The sequence below is a fragment of the Palaemon carinicauda genome, chromosome 25, assembly GCF_036898095.1.
Source record: "Palaemon carinicauda isolate YSFRI2023 chromosome 25, ASM3689809v2, whole genome shotgun sequence".
Taxonomy (NCBI): Eukaryota; Metazoa; Arthropoda; class Malacostraca; order Decapoda; family Palaemonidae; genus Palaemon; species Palaemon carinicauda.
The window spans coordinates 84382044-84387043 of NC_090749.1; the positions used below are offsets into that span (position 1 = coordinate 84382044).

The following is a 5000-nucleotide window of genomic DNA, read 5'->3' on the forward strand; positions in this document are numbered from 1 at the left end:
ACCTAAAATTTTGAAAGAGTCATACAAATTTAAAGAAACATTATCAATACTGAGATCCGGATGTTAAGGAGCCACCGTCCTTGACCTACTTACAATCATACTTTGAGTTTTGTTAGGATTCAACTTCACACCCCATAATTTGCACCATGCACTAATTCTAGCTAAATCTCTATGAAGGGATTCACCAACCCCAGATCTACATTCAGGGGATGGAATTGATACAAAGAGAGTAGCATCATCTGCATATGCAACAAGCTTGTTTTCTAGGGCAAACCACATATCATTTGTATATAAGATGAAAAGTAATGGGGCAAGAACACTACCCTGTGGAACACCGGATATCAAATTCCTATACTCACTATGGTGCCCATCAACAACAACCCTTTGAGATCTATTACTTAACTAATTAATAATAATGCTAAGAAACGACCCACCCACTCCCAACTGTTTGAGTTTGAAAACAAGGGCCTCATGATTAACACGGTCAAAGGCAGCACTAAAATCAAGGCCAATCATACGAACTTCCTGACCACAATCAAGGGATTTCTGTACAGCATTGGAGATTGTAAGAAGGGCATCACATGCTCCAAGGCCTTTACGAAAACCAAATTGCAAACTATGGAGTAGATGATTACCTTCAGCAAACCTATTGAGACGGTTTGCCAGAAGACGTTCAAAAACTTTAGATAATCTGGGAGTTATGGAAATTGGGGGTAATCAGTGGGACTTGAGCTACCACAAACATATTTACATAGAGGAGTAACATTACCAATTCTCCAACTAGTGCTAAAAGTTCCTCTTCTTGCTAACTTGCGCAAAATAACAGATAACTTTGGAGCTAAGAAATCTGCAGTCTTTATAAAAAACAAAGGAAAAATACCATTTGGGTCTACACCTCCATAAGCATCAAGGTCCACCAACAGAGCTTTAATCTCACGAGATCGAAAAGCTAAACTAGTTAGTTTAGCCTCAGGAAAACAGGAATGAGGAAGTTCAAGTTTTTCATTACTCTGTTTACTGTCAAAAACATCATCCAAAAGGGTTGCCTTTTCCTTTGGACAGTGAGTGACTGAGCCATCTGGTTTAAGTAAAGGAGGAACTGTTGCATCTACACCAAAGAGTGCAGATTTAAGGGTAGACCATCGTTTGTGTTCCTGAGTTGTACCAGAAAGTGTTTCTTTTATGGTTAAATTGTACTCCTTTTCAGTCGAGGCATAAACTCTCTGAGCAAAAGCTCGAAGCTGAGTATAGTTGTTCCAGGTCAAATCTGATCTGTTACCCTTCCAAATGTGATAGGCCTCCTGTTTCTCCAAATAAGCACGTCTACAATCATCATTGAACCATGGTTTGTCCTTCACTCGGTAACTTAGCACACGAGAAGGGGTACGCCTATCAATTATGTTGACTAGATTCTCATTCAAAGGGACAACAGGATCTACACTATTATATAATTGTGACCAATTCAAGCACAAAAGATCATGCAAAATCCCATTCCAGTCTGCTTGGGATTTCATATAAATTTTACAAGAATATGATATATCAGGGACAGGCTGCTCAGTCTTCACTAATAATGAAATCAAGGCATGATCAGATGTCCCGACTGGAGAACCAACCTTACTAGTTATAACGCCAGGGGAGTCAGTATATACGAGGTCCAAGCAATTACCAGACCTATGAGTAGCTTCATTTATGATTTGCTCGCAGCCTGATTCAGAGGCAAAGTCTAAAGCTCTTAAGCCATGGCGATCAGTAGGAGAGATAGAACTTAACCACTCCCTATGGTGAGCATTAAAATCACCAACAAAGACAAAAGAAGCCTTTCTATCATCTTCTTGTATCTTAGCCATAATGGTAAGAAGGCAATCGAAGATAGAATTATCCATGTCTGGATTCCGGTAGATCGAACACAAATTAAAGTTGTTATGCCTGCCACAAACTTTTATTACCTGAATCTCATGACATCCACATCGATAGCAGGACTTATGAGAAGCAGGGTACTCGGTCCTAACATACACCGCCATTCCCCTAGCCCTAGGGATGGCATCACGTTTCAACATTATTGGCTTCTTAAAACCAGTTATAAGGAGCTCAGATGAGTGCCTCATATTAGAAACCAAAGTTTCTGAGCACAAAAGAATATCATACTGTCTGGACGCAACTGTAAGGTCTTGGATATTTGCATGAAGACCACGAATATTGCAATACAGAAGACGACATTGACGAAATCTAGAACGTACTGGTCCCGGACTTCGCTCAATGTCTCCAGACAGCATAAGAATTAATAGCAATAAAAAAGAGACATCATACTTAAAAACTAGATTAACAAGAATTATAACAAAAACAGTATGTACAGAATTATAAATGAAGTGATTGATGATACCCATAGACTATAGTAAAAAGTCGGAAAAACTGGTCAACATGGAGGAGCCGATATACCATGCAAGGCTAAATACCCTCCAGGATAGCTACTTCAACTAAAGGGAGGACGGTAAGGATTGTTTTGAGAAGAAAAAGAGTCAGAAAAAGGAAAAGACAACCTCTTGAGGAGACATGATTGTAGAATATGCTAAAAGGAACAATATTAAAGTCCTAAACAATTTCTTTAAAAAAAAGGAACACAGAAAATGGACATGAAGAAGCCCAAATGTAGAAATGAGTAATGGAACAGATTTTAATGTCAATTTAGCTAAATATATAACAGTGCTAAACATTTCAAAGTCAAACGACCACAGAAAGGTGATAAACAAAAGTTGTTTAGATCTAAGGAAGGAAAGAGTAAAATTATTTTTAAGAAAACAGACACTAGTGTAATAAGAGAAAAGTCTTTTGAGTTTAGTTTAGCTATAGAAAATAGGTATTTCTGGCTACATGATAAAGTGGAAGAAAGTAAAGAAGAAATTAACACAAATTTAACAACATATTCATTAGAATCAGCACAGGAGATATGTGGAAAAGGTGAAAAACTTAATACCGAAAAGATTGGAATTGAGGGTGAAATCCAAGAGAGCTAAACTATAGTCATTTTTTTTATCGAGGCAGATTTGCACCGACTCGCAGAGGTGCCCTTTTAGCTCGGAAAATTTTCTTGATCGCTGATTGGTTAAAATTATCTCGTCCAACCAATCAGCGATCAGGAAACTTTTCCGAGCTAAAAGGGCACCGCTGCGAGTCTGCAAATCTGCATCGCTAAAAGAAATTGACTAGAGAATCGGTAAAACTATCCCTCCCCCCCCCCAAAAAAAAAATAATTAACAAAAAACTCAAGATATTCGTAAAAACAATGTTTAAATGGAGGAAGCACTAAAAAGGAGGAAGCATCAAATTGATGAAAAGAAAAACTGGAACAGGGTGCCAACAGATGTTTACTTTGAAGGACGAAAATGGAAATATCTTTCACAATACAGATGGAGCGATAAAAACTGAAGAGGATTTCTATACAATAGTGATATAAGAAATAACTTCACGAATAGAAATAATGAAACGCCTGAGCCGGTACAAAATGTAATAGCAGGAGAAGTAAAGAAAGCATTAAAAGGTGGGAAAAAAGAAAAGGCAGCAGGAGGAGATGACTTAACAATTGATTTAATAATAGAGGGAGGAGATTTCATAGTAGTTAAACTGGCTGAACTCTACACCTAATGTCTGCAAGAATGCTCTATACTTAAAGCATGGAAAAACTTTATATCATTATATTAATTCACAAAAGGGAGACATAAAAGACCGAAAAATTATCGTCCAGTAAGTTTACTCTCCCTAATGTATAAAATGTTTACAAAGATCATAATAGGCCGAATAAAGAGACAGCGAGACTTAAGCCAACCAAGAGAGCAGGCAGGATCTAGAAGTGGGTATTCAACAGCTGACTATATTATTATTATCATTATCATTATTACTTGCTAAGCTACAACCCTAGTTGAAAACGTCGGATGCTATAAGCTCAGGGGCTCCAACAGGGAATATAGCCCAGTGAGGAAAGGAAAAAAGGAAAATTAAAATATTCAAAGAAGAGTAACAACATTAAAACAAAAACTCCAATATACACTATATAAACTTTAACAAAACAAGAGGAAGAGAAATTATATAGAATAGTGTGCCCGAGTGTACCCTCAAGCAAGAGAACTCTAACCCAAGACAGTGGAAGACCAGGGTACAGAGGCTATGGCACTACCCAAGACTAGAGAACAATGATTTGATTTTGGAGTGTCCTTCTCCTAGAAGACCTGCTTACCATAGCTAAAGAGTCTCTTCTATCCTTGCCAAGAGGAAAGTGGCTACTGATGAATTACAGTGCAGTAACCCCTTGCGTGATGAAGAATTGTTCAGTAATCTCAGTGTTGTCCAGTGTATGAGGACACAGGAGAATATTTAAAGAATAGACAAGACTATTCGGTGTATGTGTAGGCAAAGGGAAAATGAACAGTAACCAGAGAGAAGGATCCAATGTAGTACTTTCTGGCCAGTCAAAAGATGCCATAACTCTCTAGTGGTAGTATCTCAACGGAGGGGGGTTGTCCTGGCCAACCTACTACTACTATAATTAACCAGCTTTTGGAAAATCCTACAAATAAGGAAAAACATTTATAGACTATAAAAAACCTTTAATTCTGTCAAAAGATCCCCATTAATAAAAGCCCTTCAAAAACAATGAATAGAGGAATCTTATGTTCGGTCACTTGAAGATATCTATATAGGAAGTACAGCATCCTAAAGCTACATACAGGTAGTGAGAAAATCCCATTGAGAAAGGAGTTAGATAGGGAAACCCTATCTCTCCTAAATTATTCACAGATTCTTAGAGGAAGTTTTTAAGATTTTAAATTGGGAAACTATAGGAATTAATATTACTGGATAATACATTAATAACTTAAGATTTGCAGGTGACATATTTGTTTTTAGTAAATCATGGGAGGAATAAACAAGAAATGATACGAAATTTCAATACAAAAAGTAGGAATGTAGGACTTAAAATGAATATGAGTAGAACTAAGATAATATTCAAT

The 5000-nt window shown here is 37.2% G+C and overlaps 1 protein-coding gene across 2 annotated transcripts in view; it reads right to left on the reverse strand.

The window, feature by feature from the left end:
• LOC137618683 (adhesion G protein-coupled receptor L4-like) overlaps positions 1 to 5000 on the reverse strand; it is an 11448-nt gene that overhangs the window by 5888 nt on the left and 560 nt on the right. The window lies entirely within an intron of this gene.